General features: G+C 42.6%; 1 protein-coding gene across 2 annotated transcripts in view; it reads left to right on the top strand.

Annotated features, from left to right (window-relative positions):
• The window catches only part of LOC122934932 (beta-galactoside alpha-2,6-sialyltransferase 1-like), a 239,285-nt gene that overhangs the window by 3,006 nt on the left and 215,852 nt on the right, over window positions 1–20,427 (top strand). Inside the window, exon 2 of one of the 2 annotated variants that reach the window (XM_044290608.1) lies at window positions 16,813–17,000. The exons of the other annotated variant lie outside the window; for it this stretch is intronic. The gene's annotated coding sequence lies outside the window, so the exon portion shown is untranslated. The remainder of the gene's footprint in view (window positions 1–16,812; window positions 17,001–20,427) is intronic. 2 annotated transcript variants of the gene reach the window in all.

The raw sequence follows: 20,427 nt of genomic DNA, 5'->3' as shown, positions 1-20,427 counted from the left end.
TATGGCCATGTTTATGCAAATTAGTTTACATGACAAAACTGTATAGAAAGGTTATTGAATATTATGCTAGGGCAATCAGAAAACTTTTTGTCACCCTAATAATAATGATATAGGTGCGCAGGTCCACCCAAGCCATCCAACATATGAGGCTAAGGGTACTTTCACACTTGCGTTAAACTTTTCTGGTATTGAGTTTCGTTCTAGGGGCTCAATACTGGAAAAAAACTGATCAGTGTTATCCTAATGCATTCTGAATGGACCAATCCGCTCAGTATGCATCAGGATGTCTTCAGTTCAGTCACTGTACGGTTTTTGGGCGGAGAAAATACTGCAGCATGCTGCAGTATTTTCTCCGTCCAAAATTCTGTAACATTTGCTGGAATGCCGGATCTGGCATTATTTTACATTGAAATGCATTAATGCCGGATCTGGCCCCAAGTGTTCTGAAAAAACGGCTCTGGTTTTGCTGTCTGCACATGCCATGACAACTGGAGAGACTGATCCGGTATTGCAATGCATTTGTGAGATGGATCCGCATCCGGATCTGTCTACAAATGGTATCCGTTTGCATACAGATTGCCAGATCCGGCAAGCAGTTCCGGCGACAGAACTGCTTGCCGGAATCCAGCAATGCAAGTGTTAAAGTACCCTAACTGGCTCTCAGTCAGATGAGAACTGGTTTTGAATGTCTCATAGTGCACAAGGCTGCCATGGTAAGGTGTGCTGCCTGTATCTGTCTCATGGATAGATTGTTGGCTTGCACATACTCAGATTTTTTTAGATGAAAAATCAGGCGTACCTGGCTTTATAAATAAGCCTCATAGTGTACCCAAATATTTAAGCCCAGGCACTTTAAAAGTGGAGGTACTCTTTAAAGGGTTTCTACCACCAGAAATACTGTTATGTAGCTGACTGATATAGCGATGCGCTAATGTCAGCACTACATAACAGTATGTTTCTAATGTTAGTCCCTGCAGCCGTTTTTGATAAAAAAAGCACTTTTATTATATGCTAATGAGCCTTTAGGTGCTATGTGGGCGTAAAATCAGCACCTAGACTCTCCGTCCACTCACTCTGTATTCCGCCCAGGTCCAGTGTTGTGCCCGCCCAGCTCCTCTTGATTGATGCCACTGTTCCCTGCATCGTTGGCGAAATCCCGCGCCTGCGCCGTTCGCTTCTGTCTTCGGCGCAGGCGCAGTGAGTGAATGATGCGATCCTGGTGCCGGCTTCCTCACTGCGCCTGCGCCGACTACGTCACAGTGAGGAAGCCGGCATCATGAGAGCGGCCTTCACTCACTGCGCTTGCGCCGAAGACCAAAGTGAACGGCGCAGGCACGCAGGATCGCATCATTCACTCACTGCGCCGAAGACAGAAGTGAACGGCGCAGGCGGGGGATTTCGCCAACGATGCAGGGAACAGTGGCATCAATCAAGAGATGCTGGGCTAGCACAACACTGGACCTGGGCGGAATACAGGGTGAGAGGACGGAGCCTCTTGGTGCTGATTTTACACCCACATAGCACCTAAAGGCTCATTAGCATATAATAAAAGTGCTTTTTTAACAAAATCGGCTGCAGGGACTAACGTTAGAAACACACTGTTATGTAGTGCTGACATGGGCGCATCGCTAATGTCAGTCAGCTACATAACGGTATTTCTGGTGATAGAAACCCTTTAAAGAGTACCTCCACTTTTAAAGTGCCTGGGCTTAAATATTTGGGTACACTATGAGGCTTATTTATAAAGCCAGGTACGCCTGATTTTTCATCTAAAAATATCTGAGTGCGCTTATGCGACTTTTGTGTCTTCGCCAATTTCTCATGAGTTCCATTTTCTAGACTTTATACATCTGATCTAGAACACAGCTTCCTTCCTGTCTGGCCAAATTGCTAGTTTTTAAGGTGGCAATACATTTATTACAACATCCATATCTAGGCTGCAGAAAACATACAAATCACAGATGTTAATACATTTATGTCCAAGTGTTGCGTCTTAGCTGTATATTAACCCCTTCAATACCAGATGTTTTTTTTCTTGTTTTTTTTTTCGTTTGTGTTTTCATTTTTCTTCCCAGTGTTCACTGAGCCATAACTTTTTTATTTTTCCTTTCACATAGCCATATGAGTGCTGGTTTTTTGAGGGAAAAGTTGTACTTTCTCATGCCACCCTTTAATATGGCATACAATGTAGAGGAAAGCGGGGAGAAAATTCCAAATGGGGTGGAATTGGAAAAAAAAACTAATTCCGCCACAGTTTTACAGGTTTTGTCCCTATGGTGTTCCCTATGTGGCAAAACTGACCTGTGCCCTTCATTCTCTGGGTCAGTACGATTACAAAGATACCACAATTGTGTAGGTTTTTGTGTTTAAATACTGACAAAGGAAAAACTTTGAACAAAAATATGTATATATTTTTTTTGCATTGCCATATTCTGACCCCCATAACTTTTTAATAGTTAAGTCTACCGAGCTCATTTTTGCAGGATGACCTGTAGTTTTTATTGATACCATTTTGGAGTGTGTGTGACTTTTTTATCACATTTTATTGATTTTATGGGGGGTAAGTGAAGCTATGAAAAAATGGTGAATTGAACATTTAGATTTTTTATTCCATTACGCCATTCGCTATATGGGATAAATATTGCTATATTTTAATAATACGGGCCTTTTTGGACGCCGCAATAGGCCCCACAGCAAATTATGTGACTGCCCCCCCCCCCCCTCCTTACCCAAGAAACTCCTTGTGTGCAACCCTGTTCAGTTCCCCACCATAGCTGTAGTGTTTGAATTTGATGTTGCGGCACAGTTTTCTTGACTTCCAATTTTTGCAGCAAGAAACTCAGATAAGAGTTTGGCCACATGCTGTGGATCAGCTCCATAATGCACCATGTCTGTGTAGGGTTTATATGGACTAATTTGGATGCTTTTTATAGGAAAGCATTGAAAAGTCTCACATCTATATGGAATTTGCAACAAAATTATCAATAACGTGCAACTTTTGATAAATCTCACTCAAAATAGGCCACCTGTTCCAAATTAGACCTGTCTCAAATTCTGTCGTAAATGATAAATGTGCCTCTATGTTCATATATGGTGGATTTGTTACATAAATTTATATGACTGTTTCATATGTCTGAAGGAGGTCTGTAAAAATCCATGCACATGGTGCAGAAAGAGCCTCATTCAGATACTTGGGACAGTCCTGCACATGTGAACATACCTTTAGGCCACGTTCAGTACTTGGAAAATATTTTTCATTAGTATTTGTAAGCCCAAAATATTAGCATTGTGCTCATTTTAATCTAAAAATATTTTTTTCAGTTGGTGTTGATCAAAAATATCAGACAGCTCAGCTGACAGCTCCTTATCTCTGCTCTCTGACCTCCTTAACACTCAACACAGATCAATTATTATCTTACTGATAAGAATGTGGCTTAAATAAGTGTTTATGAGATTTTAGTAATTTAGAGATTATTATTATTATTATTATTGTTATAATTATTATTAGATGACCAGCACAAAATGAAAGTGAAAATACAAGTTTGTGATGGTGCCTTGCAGCGCTGGGGTCCATGGTTCCAACCTCACCAAGGGCAACATGCGCCTGGAACTTGTATATTCTTCCTATGTTTCCATGGGTTTCCACCCACACTCCAAGAAAGGAAGCTTTGCTGTTACTCCTATAGACTCCTCTTTCTCTGCACCTTCCACGCAGTCTGCACTTTGATTAACAGGGTTAGGCAGTTAAAACATCATAATACCTGGCCCTCTCTGTCAATCAAAGAGGCAGTTGCAGAGAGAGCAGAGCCTCTAGGTGTAACGGCAACGCCCCTGTTGCTCCTATAGACTCTTTTGCATATAGTAAAACATAATTTTTCTCAGCAATGTGGGCACATATGGAACCAACTTCAGCTGCCAAGTTCACTGGTAACAGATCAGCCACCTTAAAAAGAAGCTGTAACGTCATGGCCACTAGGGGTCTCACTTCCTCCTATTTTGCAGTCTACTGCATGTTGTCAGGCAAGATCCATCCTAAGTAACAGACACACAGAAGACAGCTCACAGGAAGTGTGTGTGTGGGGGGGGGGGGGGGTCAGAGCTAGCGGAAATCCTGAGCCTGATAAAACAACTGCTTCTACACTGCTTCTGAGGATCACAGGAGCCTTCTGCCTTTTTGCAAGTGTGATCTCCCCCTTCTTATCTGTTCTGTGAGCTCTGGAGATGAAGATAAACATAGTGGGAAGTAAAGGAAAGGACATCACAGTAGTACAGCGCTGGCAGATTCCATATAAAGGAAACACCTAATGAGAGAAATGTATCTAGATGTGCAGCTGAAGAGGGGACTGATTAGGATGAAAAAGACATTAGGGAAGCCCAAAAAAGTCCTGCTCCTTCACAGTTATGATTCTGCAAAGCATAGCCATTATGCAGATATTTTTTTTTGAACCGAGCTCATTTTCACCTTAAGGACCAGGGCATTTTTTGCAAATCTGACCAGTGTCACTTTATGTGGTGATAATGCAACACACCAGACCTGCAGGGTATAGCGAAGTGAGGTCACGGTTATGGGCTAACGAGGGTTGCTCACTGTATTGGAGAACCCTGGGCAGGCATGTGGCAGTGAAGGAGAGGTAGACACGGTTCCTCTGGGGCACACTCTGTATGTAGGGACCAGGCCTGATGGTGGATGAGGTGCCCTGGATGTTACGGGTATTTTGAGTGCCTGGGGCAAGGTCCCTTTTGGTTTCGTGACGCCAGTGCCTTTGACAGTGGCACACCGGTTTGTAGTTGGAATAAGTGAGGCACACAGATGGTATAGTGAACCAAACGTTGCTTTACTTAACAGTCCAACTTTGTACATCAGATGGTAACACAGTCTTTTAGATCACAGCTTCACAAGTAGGCTTACTCCACAAAATGGCAGGATACAAGAGGGTAAATCCACAATGCACTCAGAATCAGGTTGTACCTTTCCTCAGAAATAGCGTACACTGTTCCTTCTAGAACTCCTGTCTGGCTTTCTATCCCAAGGCCTGGATGCCTAAATGGTGGCTTAAATACTTGGTAAATATCTCTTCCTCTGGTATTAATTAAATCCTTGCTTTACTTTCTAATGCATCTGCCCATCAGGGTTACTTATCTTTCCCTGTGATATCCTTACTTGTCTGGTGAATGACTGTGGGTTTCTCCCAGGAGGTTCGGTCCTGCTACTGGGGTGACTTCAGAGCTAACTAAAGCTCTCTTGGCTTCAGGCAGGCTAGGTCTCCTCACTAGCCTCCTGGTCATAGCTAGCAGCCAGGGCTATTAAGCTGCATGTCAGGAGGAGGCCCTCTAACCTCTGTCTTCTCAGACTCCTGACTCTGCACACTAACTCTCCCTGTCTAGGCCTGGACATTTATACTAGGGGCTCACTATCTCCCTCTAGTGTCTGGGATGTCTAACTACACCCAACTAGGCCTGCTATTGCATCATACAGGGGAACATTGCATATAAAAACACATTAGAAAATACATTAAATGCACAATTAAATATAACATTTCTGTCCCTTGTGAGTAGGAGTAACGCACACACCAATTGACCCTTGTGTAGTGCCCACCCCTACCTAGTGGGACACTACATACCCCCACGCTATAACACTGCCCGTCCTCGGCGCAACATGGAAGAGGCCCTGCCCAGCGGGATACTGCACCTGTAATAGAAAAATAATGCAAAGCAGGAAAATACATCTACATTTGCGAAAAATACATTATATGTATATATCAGGCAGTTCCACTGGCTAAGGAGCAAGTTACGGTGAAAAGGGGCGTCGTTCTCTTCTCTCAGGATCATGTAAGGGAACAGGGGCGCTGACCTGGCACAGCGTAACAATAAATACCAGGATAGTCCAGAATAATACTTTCAAGTGCAAATTGTCCATAATAGAACAGTTGTAGTCCATAGAAAATGTAAAAACATTAAATAACAATTCTTGGAGGCTCAAAGAACAAACATGAGTCCGTACCCAGGCTCTTTTCTTGTAAAATTGTTCAGTAAAAGTGACAGATAAGTAAGGGCAGAAGTACAAGGATCACAGAGGCTCTCATATGGTGGAGTCCATCTCTGGGCACATTTCTTTGAGGTAGTAGCAAAATCTCAGAGGCTCATGTGCATTTGAGTCTATCCCTGGGCCCATTCTTTTCAATTGGAGTTGCATAATAAAATGACAGCACATAAAATAGTCCACATTATTTAAATGGCATACATATAAAAATAAGTGCTGTAATACCCTTAATCAACCTGAAAAGGGGGTGAAAGGGTTAAAGGTGCAACATATAAATAGGCACAACTGGATTCAAATATTGCAGAAGCAGGCAGGAGGTCCTGTAAACAATATGGCCTTGCTGCACGTGGTATTTCAGTGGTTTGCCGCCTCCACTGAGCCGTGGGTAACTGGCAGCAGCAACAGGGGGCCAAAACAACGAAGGACTCCTGTCCTGAAAGGGTTAAATCCTCTTTGATAGGGTCCCTTAGCAAAATAAATCAAATCAAGGGCCTAGCAGGCCAATTCACAGGGGCTAGTCATATCCACTTGGCATCTCAGTGGTGCTCCCTGGCTCCGTTTGTATATTGGGCCTTTATTGAGGATCAACAGACGGATGTGCCCACAACACAGTATTGGGGGGCAACTGCAGCATGAATGGACCCCTAATAGGTATAGGCCCCATAGGCCTAGGGGTAATCAAAGTTGCTCTCCGCACCGGTGCAGGCATGACAATAGCGGGCTGCTGCACTGGCCTGGGTACCGCTGCTGCAAGCGGTCCGGTGGGTTCTTGGACGACTCGCTCTGTGCGCCGGTGCACAGCGTAGGAAGACCTCACCGCAGGTGCCGATACTAAGGAGGGCCGGCTGGAAGGGACAGGTACTCTCACCTCAGACCCGGAGACGTCCGAGTCCTTAAGTCCTTTTTCTTTCAGGTCGGGTGGAGTCTGGATCCTGGCGGAGGCAATCTGGCGCAGCTCCCGTAGTTTCGTCTCCAGCCGCACGATCTGGTCGTCCAGGCTTTCGGAGTTGGGATCGCTGTCCTCCGCTGTCGCCGTCGGCACTTGTAAGGTGGGTGGCACGTCCTGCGCAGCCGCTGCAGGTTCAGGTGAGGCGTCCGCTTTTCTTCCTCTTCGGATGTTGTCCAGGGCAGCACGGAATCTCTCGGCATCTTGCAGTTCACGGACAGTTTTCTCCCTGCGAGGCAGCTCAGGTGAGGGCCATGGGCTCGCCCATTTTCCAACACGCTCGATCCTTCTCTGGAGAGCGATAGGGTGGCGCCAACAATTGCAGACAGATCCTCCCATTGCACTGGGAGGCCGCCCCCCAGGTACTCCAGTATGGGGGAGGCGGAGTCCATTTCAGCAGACATGCAAATGTCCAGACAGGGCGGTGGCGCCAGCATATAGCCTTCCCGCACTTTTTAGCAGAAGGCGCCAATTTTTACCGCCAATTCAGTATGAAGATGACGCAGCAAACAAATCCAATCAAGCTAAGCGGCCATCTTTGAGCAAAATCGCTGTCTATTCATTGACAGCAAGCGGTGGCTTAAATAAGCAGAAAACAGTCCATACAATGCAATCTTCACACCGCAATTACTACAGTTCACTTTGGCCCAGCAATTTTCAATAAAACAATTGGGGCTTGTCACTTTAAGGCAATTTACAGCACACAGTTTTTGGATCCGCAATGGCGCAGGAATGTTCGTATCCTGTTCGTGACGCCAATTTATGCAACACGCCAGACCTACAGGGTATAGCGAAGTGAGGTCACGGTTATGGGCTAACGAGGGTTGCTCACTGTATTGGAGAACCCTGGGCAGGCATGTGGCAATGAAGGAGAGGTAGACACGGTTCCTCTGGGGCACACTCTATATGTAGGGACCAGGCCTGATGGTGGATGAGGTGCCCTGGATGTTACAGGTATTTTGAGTGCCTGGGGCAAGGTACCTTTTGGTTTCGTGACGCCAGTGCCTTTGACGGTGGCACACCGGTTTGTAGCTGGAATAAGTGAGGTACACAGATGGTATAGTGAACCAAACGTTGCTTTGCTCAACAGTCCAACTTTGTACATCAGATGGTAACACAGTCTTTTAGATCACAGCTTCACAAGTAGGCTTACTCCACAAAATGGCAGGTATTAATTATGCAATATACTCAGAGGGTAAATCCACAATGCACTCAGAATCAGGTTGTACCTTTCCTCAGAAATAGCGTACACTGTTCCTTCTAGAACTCCTGTCTGGCTTTCTATCCCAAGGCCCGGATGCCTAAATGGTGGCTTAAATCCTTGGTAAATATGTCTTCCTCTGGTATTAATTAAATCCTTGCTTTACTTTCTAATGCATCTGCCCATCAGGGTTACTTATCTTTCCCTGTGATAGCCTTACTTGTCTGGTGAATGACTGTGGGTTTCTCCCAGGAGGTTCGGTCCTGCTACTGGGGTGACTTCAGAGCTAACTAAGGCTCTCTTGGCTTCAGGCAGGCTAGGTCTCCTCACTAGCCTCCTGGTCATAGCTAGCAGCCAGGGCTATCAAGCTGCATGTCAGGAGGAGGCCCTCTAACCTCTGTCTTCTCAGACTCCTGACTCTGCACACTAACTCTCCCTGTCTAGGCCTGGACATTTATACTAGGGGCTCCCTATCTCCCTCTAGTGTCTGGGATGTCTAACTACACCCAACTAGGCCTGCTATTGCATCATACAGGGGAACATTGCATATAAAAACACATTAGAAAATACATTAAATGCACAATTAAATATAACATTTCTGTCCCTTGTGAGTAGGAGTAACATGCACACCAATTGCCCCTCGTGTAGTGCCCACCCCTACCTAGTGGGACACTACAATAACTTTAAAACACTTTGACTTATCCAGGCCATTCTGAGATAGTTTTTTCGGCACATATTGTATTTCATGACACTCATCCATGTGGAAGATACTCTCAACCATTTTGGCTATGAATAAATCCTTGCAGATCGCATACACTCATACATGCTGATTGTCTTCCCCGGGACATAAGGGTCTTCCAGTAAGACAATGTGTAGTACCCCAGACCTGCGGGTATTTGCAATTGTGTTATGTATTGTTAATATAATTAGTTTTCTGCTGGGCTGGCCCTACTTTAAGCCAGAAGGGGGAGTTTGAGTCTTGACAGAGAGGAGATAGGAAGCACAGGCCAGAGCTCATACTCAAAAAGACCATAACCAGTTCTCATGTAAGACCTTCACTCCAGGAAGAGTGCCAGAGTGAAGAACACTGTTTAAAAAGAACTTCAGTTCGCCTAGACAGCAGAGTGGTCATTAAAACCGAAGTAGAAATTGATCCTGCTGCAGGTGAGGGACTACGGCTCAGATAGTCATCACCTAGACCTTTACCAGGCCAATCAAACAGCACGGCTGTATCATTCCATGGACACCTATATATTCACAAGTCCCTGCAAGTGCCATTCAACTGGCACCTAGCCATCTACCATATCTCATTACCTGGTGACTGAAACTACACTTTGAATGAACTACTGCTGGACATGCCATAAGTTAATACTGTTTACTTCTGGCCTGATTTTACAAACTACAGATTGGCGTGGTATTAAAAAGCAGGAAGTGCTCAACCCCATATGCAGTGGTACATCTATACCGGGGGGAAGATCCTGCACTTGTGGTCCACTGCTAATGGCAATCCTCAGCAAAAATGCGTACAATGGAGGATGCCTGCAGCGGACGACAAGTACCACAATGGACATCCTACACAGGATAGCAAATGTGTGGATGTGATAAACAGTAAAAATAATATAACAAAGACAAAGACAGGTGCACTCTTTATTTTATTTATTTATTTATTTTTTAAATCTTCCTTTATTTCAATTTTATAAAAACATATACATTTATACTCAAATCACCAAAATTGAACAATGAAAAAATCCATATTACAAATTAATTATTATAACTTTTTCCTATTTTTTCCCACCCACCACCCCAAGGGAGAGGGACGGAAAATAAAAAATAAAATATTAATTATTAAAAAAAATTAAAAATTTTAAAAAATCCAACTTCCAAGCCCTAATATAGCCATTTTTCCACATTTCCTTCGAGTTTTTTTGATTTTTTGATATAGCATTCAGTAACCCGTTCCACTTTAATCAAGTTAACAACTGCTTCTCGCCACTGTCCCACTGTCGGGGGATCTTCTTTTACCCAATTCCTCAATATAAGGAGTCTAGCTTGGAAAAGTACTTTACCCAGGACCAATCGTGTCTCTTTATTTAACTTCAGCTATTTGGTTGCTCCTAATATACAAACTACTGGATCTTCAGACAGTTGGACCTCCAAAAGTACTGATACTATCTCAGCTATTTCATTCCAATATCTAAACAATCTAGGGCATCTCCAGAAACAGTGTATTAGGTCTGCTTTCTCTCCCCTGCATTTTGGGCACTTATCTGAGGCTCTCACGCCCATTCTCTTTAACATCCAAGGGGATCGATGTAATCTATGCACTATGAAAAACTGTGATATATTATGTGAGCCCCTATCCGACACCATAGTATAACTTCTAAGGGCATCTTTCCATTTCTCTTCCGTAAAAAATTGTAATTCTTTTTCCCATTTTTTCCCGGCAAGTATTGTAATCAGATTTTTTTTCCCTCCATCAAAATCCTGTACCTTTTTGCAGTTGTTCCTTTTTTTTCCTCTCCATTGGTAAATGTGTATAATCTATCTGATTGTTCCTTTTTATATTTGTCTACCTGCACCTCTGTCCTCAACGCATCCTTGAGCTGGAAGTATTTATAGAAATCATTTTGGGGGATCCCAAACTCCCTAACCAGTGTACTGAAGTCCTTCAGTTTATCTTCCTCGAATATCTGGCCTAGATACTTCATCCCCCTTCTTTCCCAATCTATATGTCCTAATCGTTTGGAATTCCTTTAAATTAAAATTTTTCCAAATAGGTGTATAGTGCAAAAAACCATTAATCTCTAATGTTTTTTTAATTTCCACCCATACATACTCCAGTGAATTAAATATTCTATTTGCTGTATTCTTTTTCCCTAGTGTGCCTGATTCCAATACCTCTAAGTGATTCCAATCCTCTCTCCAACCCAATTTATTTAGTCCCTGCCTTCCCACTAATCCATTCAAATTACCTTTTATCTGACTATATTGTGTTAAACAGTTCGGGACAGCTAGTCTACCCTCTCTTACTAGGGAGCTGAAGCACTTTTTTTTATCCTAGGTATAGCACGCTTCCAAATGAAATCCCCCATTATGCTATCAAGTAACCTAAAAATCTTCTGCGGTAGTCTCAATGGGGAATTTTGTAGAACATAAAGTATTTTTGGGAGGAGAACCATTTTTATTTGATTTACCCGACCCTGATTTGACAGCGGTAATCTTTTCCAAATATGTATTTTGCTTCTAAGTTCTTTTATTATGGGGAGTACATTTAGCTTTGAATACCTAAATATTTAAAACTCTTGTGTTTTTCAAGCACGTGTACCCTTACATCCCCCTGTGACTGGGCATCTCCTAATCTCATCATATGAGATTTCCCCCAGTTAATATTTAAACCAGAAAAGAAACCAAATTTATCGGCAAACTGGATTCCCAAAAAGTTGGGACACTAAACAAATTGTGAATAAAAACTGATTGCAATGATGTGGAGATGGCAAATGTCAATATTTTATTTGTAATAGAACGTAGATGACAGATCAAACGTTTAATCCGAGTAAATGTATCATTTTAAAGGAAAATACGTTGATTCAAATTTTCACGGTGTCAACAAATCCCCAAAAAGTTGGGACAAGTAGCAATAAGAGGCTGGAAAAAGTAAATTTGGGCATAACGAAGAGCTGGAAGACCAATTAACACTAATTAGGTCAATTGGCAACATGATTGGGTATAAAAAGAGCTTCTCAGAGAGGCAGTGTCTCTCAGAAGCCAAGATGGGTAGAGGATCACCAATTCCCACAATGTTGCGCAGAAAGATAGTGGAGCAATATCAGAAAGGTGTTACCCAGCGAAAAATTGCAAAGACTTTGCATCTATCATCATCAACTGTGCATAACATCATCCGAAGATTCAGAGAATCTGGAACAATCTCTGTGCGTAAGGGTCAAGGCCGTAAAACCATACTGGATGCCCGTGATCTCCGGGCCCTTAAACGACACTGCACCACAAACAAGAATGCTACTGTAAAGGAAATCACAGAATGGGCTCAGGAATACTTCCAGAAACCATTGTCAGTGAACACTATCCACCGTGCCATCCGCCGTTGCCAGCTAAAACTCTACAGTGCAAAGAAGAAGCAATTTCTAAGCAAGATCCACAAGCTCAGGCGTTTCCCGGGATCATTTAAAATGGAGTGTGGCAAAATGGAAGACTGTTCTGTGGTCAGACGAGTCACGATTCGAAGTTCTTTTTGGAAATATGGGACGCCATGTCATCCGGACCAAAGAGGACAAGGACAACCCAAGTTGTTATCAACGCTCAGTTCATAAGCCTGCATCTCTGATGGTATGGGGTTGCATGAGTGCGTGTGGCATGGGCAGCTTGCCACACTAAAAACTTTTCTTCCAGTAGTTCACCCTTTTAAACAGCAGTCCTCTTAAATATGCCTTGGCAGTATCCCAAACAATTAATCTATTTGCGGAATTATTATTCTCCTGGATGAAGGTTTTTAACATCTCCGTTACTTTTATCTGAAATCAACGAGAGCCAGTGCGAGTTGAACTTGAACAGTGGCAAAATATTCTTTCTGTACAAATCCAATTCCAATACCACTGCAAAATGATCTGATAAAGCCATAGGAAGATACTTTATTTCCCAGGGCCATATCTATCCTTGACCAGGTTTGATGCAATTTAGAGTAGCAGGAATACATGGTTTCTTCTGGGTTCTGAAACCGCCAAACATCAATCCAGTTGAATTCCTGGGCTAATTTAAACAAATCTACCTTTTGTGTTCTTCCCCCTCTGGTAGATGTTCTATCCCTGAGTGGATCCATTACCGCATTGTAATCCCCTATCGCAATCATTATACACTCTTGTCTATACAACATAAATCTATGCAATTCATACAAGACATCTGGCTTATATGGTGGTGGAATATATACATTTGCGATTACCATTTTAACCCCTTTTATATTACATTGTAAGAAGAGGTATCTGCCACAGTCGTCGGCCTCACATGTAACACACTCAAATTTGATCTTATTGTGTATCAAAATTGAGACCCCTCTAAAATAGGTAGTATATACCGAATGGTACCCTTCCACTATCCATCTCTTCTCTAACCACCTTAAAGATTCCTTGTCTAGGTGTGCATCTTGGAGGCAGACGACAGCCGGCAAGAACCTCCTCATCCACTCAAGGACAGCATGTCTCTTTACCCTCTCTCGTAAACCTATCACGTTCAATGAAAGAATCCTAACCATCTATCAGAGAGGTAAGAACAAAAAAAAAAAAAAAACCCGCGTCCCTTCTCCCTCTTCCCGTAAATACCCCAGCCATCCTAAGTACCCCCCTTTCTACTGACCAGCAGTCAGGGCGACTCCATAACTTAGCATATTGGCTCCCTATCCCCTCCGCGACCCCCCACTTCAAAAGCCGATCCCGTCTGCCCACTCGCTAACATCTACCAGCATCTGAAAAAAAACAGTCCTTCCTTTATATTCCACCCTTAATTTTGCCGGAAAAAGTAGACTATATTTTAAACCTGCTTCCCTTAATCTCTTTTAACCGTTATAAACTCTTTTCTCCGGGCATTAGTGTCAGCTGAATAATCTGGAAAGAGTCTTATCTTTTCACCGTTTATCTGGTATTTTTCGGAGGTTCTAGCATCAGATAGTATTATATCACGATCCTTAGCAAGTAAACATTTTACCAATATCTGTCTAGGAGAGTTGCCTAGACAAATATTGGTAAAATGCCTTTTTGTGGGGACCCTGTGTGCTCTTTCAATGGGGAACAATGGGGAAAGAATACCCTCTTTGCAATTCTCCTTTATCCATCCCTCCAAAAATTCCATACAGTTATCCCCCTCTGCCCGTTCTGGGATCCCCACGCATCTTATACTAGCTCTTCTTGATCTGTCTTCATGGTCTATTAATTTTTGTTCCATCTTACTATTCGTCTGTTTTAAAAGTACGACCTCCTTCTCTAAATTCTGAACGGAGAGCTCCAGAGCGGTAATCTTTTTTTCCATCTCATGCAATCGTTGCCTTAATTTCTCTATCTCATCCCGCATTACACTGACATCAGTTTGCACTGCACCGATCTCTGTCACTATATTACCCATTACATTTTACATCCTCGAAACTGTGCAAAATATGTCCTTCACCATTCCTGCATCTTTCTCTGTGGATAACGCCAGGGGTCCCCGCACTCCCACCCCACCGATAGACCCGTTCTCATGCATCGAACCCTGAGGCTCTACATCTAGAACCTGGCGAATTTAGAACCAAAAATGTATTCAATCCCTGTTACTGATCTCCTACCACTGCCGCCAGTAGGGCCGCGCTGTTTCTCCTTTTTCTTGGGTGGCATTTTAAGCTCCCTCTTCTCACCTTCCTTCCCCTTTCTTGCCCTCCCTCCCTCTCCTTCCGTATTACCAAAATATAATTGTCATGAAAAACATTAAATCTATAGAAATATGATACCACTGATACCACTGAATTTTGCAATATACTGATCTATTACAAAAATCAATCAATTCGACATAACCATACTCAATCAACTTAGTCAAAAAAGAAAAAAATAAAGGAAAAAATAAATAAAAAGTTTGTTAATGACAAAAAAAAAGGTTGATGTTACAAGGGGAGAGGGGAAAAAAAAAAAAGAAGGGGAGAACGAGTCCAGCAACCAAGTTGTAGGCGTTTTCCTATTATCCAGAGAAGTCGGACATGGTTAGTCAAAGGATGGTGTCCACCTTTCCACAAAAAAAAGGAAATGGAGACGTCACGAATATTCGTCGAAACAAATGTCCACAAATGTCCACTTAACACTATTAAATACAAGGGTAAAGCTGGGTAAATGTAAGAATGAATTAGTCCCTGTTTAATTCGGGAGAGTTTGGAGGTATTAATAAATGTTAGGAAGATTAGAGGTTAGTCCTATAAAAGAACTTCTTCAGAAGGTTAGTCAAAGTCAAGCTAGGAAAACACTCAACCCCTAAATTTTGCACCTCAGCCCCACTATATTCACTCCTACCCCCCCTTGCTCTCCACACTGTCCTTCTTTCTTTCTGTCTTTCTTTCTTCTTTCTTCACCCCTTTTTAAGATATCTCTGGCACTGTTTATTACACAGTGGGGGGCAACCATACAGATTCAAAAGGGCAAAAACGATGGTTCACTCCATAGGGAGAGGGGGCAGACAATCCAGCAGACTTTAAACAAAACACTGCAATCTCCGTCTTTCACCCCTGATTCACATACACAGTCCCAGCCTCTCTAGCTCCATTAGCTCACCACCTCCACTGATACGGATCCTCTCCGCTCCTCCGATTCTCACCACCAACTGCTTCAGTGACTCAGTGACTCATCACCCGGACGGCGGTGTCTCCGTCAAGCAGCTTCCAGCTGCGGCAGGCAGAGGTCAGGACCCAGGCATCAGCATCTCAGGCGACGTTCCACAGCAGGCTCAGCGAGCGGGCGATCTGGGCGGCCAGCGTGCAGGGGGGCGGGGGGCGGAGTCTAGCATCACATGTCAGACGCTCCCATGCTCCTGTGCCTATCAAGACAGGTGCACTCTGCGGTCTTACTAATCCTCACACTGGTATAAATTTGAGAGATTAGCCAACATATCCTGCTTGGAGGACATGTCTGAGCCTGAGCACCGCGCTAAGGTTTCTCAAGTAGCTCGGGACCTGATTTTACAAACCACTTTCCAATACACTGACAACCTGGGGAACAATGGTCTGAGGGAGTGCAGCATGACATAACATCTCATCAGGGCCACTGTCACTCCCATTATGTGCACTGGCTCCTCTGAGGCTCACTGCAAATGTGACATGACTCATCTAGAAATGTCCAACATTGGTTGGAAGACTATGACCAAGACTTCCAAGTACTACCTAATTCTCCAGAGTTGAACAACTGAGTATCTGTGAGACCACTGCTATTGTCAGGTTCAGTCTATGAACCTCCCCATGCACCCTCCAGCAGCTGTGGGATGCACTGCTGTCGGCATGGCTCCAGATACCTGTGACAGCCTACCAGGACCTTATTGAGTCACTCCCAGTCCACCTAGCTGCTGTCCATTCTGCATGTGGCTGTAACTCTGGATATTAGCTAGTGGTCATAATAATATCACCCAACTGTGTACAACCACCATTCTTGCTACTATAACTTCTATCCTCTTATCTCCCTGTCTCCTGGGCTTGCTACATATTTTTTGCATCACAAACAGAATAATTCATCTGTGCCTACTTGCTAACTACATATGTGTATGGCTGAAATTTTTTTTTTATTGTGCTGTGTGTGCATCATTCATCTTGCCAACCTTGCTTGCTGTTAGTGAATGAACTATGGTACTACATAAATTGCCGCTGATCAGCACACATGGGATTAATTCAAAATTTTTGCTGTGCCACTGCTGCGGTGACTTACATTTTGCGTCCAAATGTCAGTACCAACCTGCTCTTGGCGGGAAAACCTGTCACCACCCCACTGATGCAAGTGCATGGCCCATTAACTACCTTTGCAGCTGTTTACCCTGTAAAAACTGTGGAAATTGCACATTATGTAAAAACTGCCAGTCCATACATGCCAAGAACTGTGACTACTGCCCTTAATTTTTCAGTAAAGAACCATTCTGCTGTTAACCAGGTGTCATTATTGCCTGCATCGATACAATATACCACCATACTTTCATCAATTGCCAAGGGACCCTGCCTTGCACCTCACATTTTATCACCATCAAAAGCACCCCGTACCACCATCAGGACCACCCAGAACCATCAGAACCAGGATGTGCCCCAGTTGTGAAAGGTATAAAGATATAACCATAAATAATGAAAGAGGTCTAAAGCAGTTTCAGTAGTTGTGGAGAATACATTTTCTCCTTACCCTATGCTTCTCTTTGACACTTCTGTTTTGCACTCAATTCAAAGAATATGTATTTGGAGAAAGTGCAAACTTTTAAGGTGAACCTGTGACATCAAATATTGTATTTTTACTGAGGGAAGCATGATACACAGAAGCTGAGAATATTGATGCATAATCTTCGATGAAAATATTGAGTTTAACATGGTATTTAATCACCTAAAAGGGTTGTGAAGCAGTAGCTAAACATGGCTTTGCCACACTGATCCATAGGTTGTGTCTGGTATTACTACTCAGCTTTACAGGACTGTATGGTTGGCATGCCCTGGTTGACTTGAATGGGTCAACGATCCTCAAAACATAGAACATGTCCTAACTTTTTCAGTATGGAGGCATGGTCCTGACAGCCCAAGGAAGGGCTTCTGACGGTTTCCCTGGGCTTCCGATCCGTGCCTCTGCTTCGCAAAAGATAGGACATGTCTTATCTTTTGTCATATTTTGCAGATTGCAGACCCATTCAAGTCAATAGGTTTGCATCCGCAGCATGCAGTCCACACGGCCGATGCTATGTATTGCGTGGTGGCCCTACATTTGTATAAATGAGCCCTTATTGAAATGAATGAGACTGAACTGTGAATAGGCATCCTGTGAATAGACATGATGCTGTTTTTGGAAGACATCAGCCATCTTTTTCTAATCCTGTACAACCCCTTTAAATCCCTGCTCATTTGGGGTTTAGAGGCCCAGTACGTGGCCAAACTGCATGAATCAAAGCCTTCCATGTCTGAATGTACATGCAGAGATAGTTGTCAGTCATTGAGCAGGACCGCCCACCGGACTCCTGAATCTAGAATGAAGAGAGATTACAATAATTTATGAGCTCTTTTCCCACAAAATGATCAATCTGTTCTGCTCCTCCAGATCTACAATATGCTGCTCACAGTAAGATCAGCTTAATCAATGTGACATATTTCCTTTAAGAAAATATAAATGTTAAATTGCTTAATGAAATTGGACATGCGCTGTCTTTCATCACCCGATTAGCTATAGTGAGAGTAATGGGGTCACTGTCAGAAATTCTCTATAACATGCATGATTATATTGTGCATATATTCATATAGGTAAACCTTATTTCTCTAAAAAGTATATTCACTGTGAAGTTATCATTTATTCCACTGTTAATAATTTCTAGGTCTTAGGACATCTTCTGAAGGCCATGTGTACTTGTACTGGCACAACTGTAATAGTGCTGGTAACTTGTGCAATGACATGAGTATTTCATCCAATTTGGGATGCAATGACCTGATAACAGATGGTCAATAATGTGAGCTGATATCTATCTATGTTCTCAGAAACTCTGGAAAATATTTTTTTTTTATACAAGTCCAAATATATACCAGAATCTGTCAAATGAACTGTTACCCAGTTTTAGGACTGCAAGATGTTGCCAATAGAATAGGCTATCATGTGCAATTATGTAATGCTCCACGTTGATTATTAAGTATTGTAACCGCTCAGAAACACACAGTTTCTCCTATTATCATAAAGGTATATTAATAAAGATAGTATTCACAATGTGGTTTGAGACCGACACTCCCACGTGTGAGTAATGGCAATTATATCTGAAATATTCACAATATTTATTATATAACACAAGATAAAAACTGATCATAAAATATGCTAAAAACTTATATAATAGCTGCAGCAGATATCCTTAGCAAATGAATAATGAAAATATAAGAATTGCCCAATGATAATATCAAAAAATTGTAAAAATCCCTAAATTTTTTACCCTCTATTTAGGGATCTTTACCATTTTTTGATATTATCATTGGACTCTTTTTATTTTCATTTTTATTATACAATTCTTATATTTTCATTATTCATTTACTAAGGATATCTGCTGCAGCTATTAGATAAGTTTTTAGCATATTTTATGATCAGTTTTTATCTTGTGTTATATAATAAATATTGTGAATATTTCAGATATAATTGCCATTACTCACACGTGGGAGTGCCAGTCTCAAACCACATTGTGAATACTTCCTTTGTTTGATAGAGTGAATCAGCTGAGACTAGAGCACCCATTCCAGATTTGTAGAGGAGTGAGCTATTTGCCATTAATATATTTTTCTATATTAATAAAGATATTTGGGAGGGGTCTTTCAGATCTCCATAGATACCGCATTGTGTCTATGTCTATGAGTTGGCCGACTTAATTGCTTCGTACCTGAAAATGGAACTACTCAGAAATGATAAAACTACTAGAGTAAACAAGTAAACAAAAAAAGTTCTACTTCCTTAAATCTAAGAATTAGGCTCAAGGACATTAGTAGAGATTAGCAAATTTCATATTTTGAAATTCGTTCACACTTCGTTTGGTGGTAAAAGGTAAATTGCGTTATGGATTCCGTTACCACGGAACATAATGCAATTCTATGACGGAATTCATAACGGAATGCCTTTAGAGGCATTCCGTCATAATGTCTATGGGCTGCAAAATGGATCCGTCCCCTTTCCGTTATGCAGGGGAGTCCTCTCCCTCATAACGGAAACGGGACGGATCTGTTATACAGGCCATAGACTTCTATTACGACATGTAGATGATGATCGCACATGAGAGCTGGGTAAAGAGGGGGCATTGTCATCAGGGGGTCAGGGTGGCAGCGTGGCTTGTGAGACAGCAGGGTGGATGCAGTGGAAGATCTGCAGCCAAACGCCAAAGGGGTACCCAATCTGCTATACAGGAGACACATGCTATGTGAGGAACACAGTGGCAATGCACAATTTCATAAAAGCAGTGGCAAGCAGGCATTACACAGTGGTGGAGGGAAAATGCCATACTTGGCAGTGTGGGAATATTTTATACAGTCACTGGGGGACTTGCAGGTTGTGCGGGTAGAAGGTGAGGTGCGGCCCGGGTGCTAATGTTGGCACGATGGCCCTGCAAGGTAAGGTAAGGCACAGACTGTATTCACTGTCCTCATATGGTGAACTGAGTGCCAGTGTCACATTACTGTAGTTTATGCTAGCAGATCACATGCTAAATTCTTGATAGTCAAGTTACGTTCACATATCACTTGCTGGGGAGGTGGTGTAGATATGAAAATAAAATCATGCACTTTGGAGTACATGAGATTTGTCACATTCAATAAAATAAGATATTTAGGACATTTTATCCTATAAGGTGGAAATTAATATTGAGAGCTGTAGTTTCTACTGCAATCAGCCAGTTGCTGGGAAATAAGTAAAGTAAAGTAAATGTCTACCTTTGAACACTAAACTTTCTCATGAGCAAGTTTTCTGTCCGCTTGCAGTGCGTGTTGCAAAGTATAGCATAGCATCTGCACTGAATCCTGACCCATTCATTTCA

Source organism: Bufo gargarizans, chromosome 4 (assembly GCF_014858855.1).
Source record: "Bufo gargarizans isolate SCDJY-AF-19 chromosome 4, ASM1485885v1, whole genome shotgun sequence".
NCBI classification, from domain to species: Eukaryota; Metazoa; Chordata; class Amphibia; order Anura; family Bufonidae; genus Bufo; species Bufo gargarizans.
This window is presented reverse-complemented; position numbering and strand designations above follow the sequence as displayed.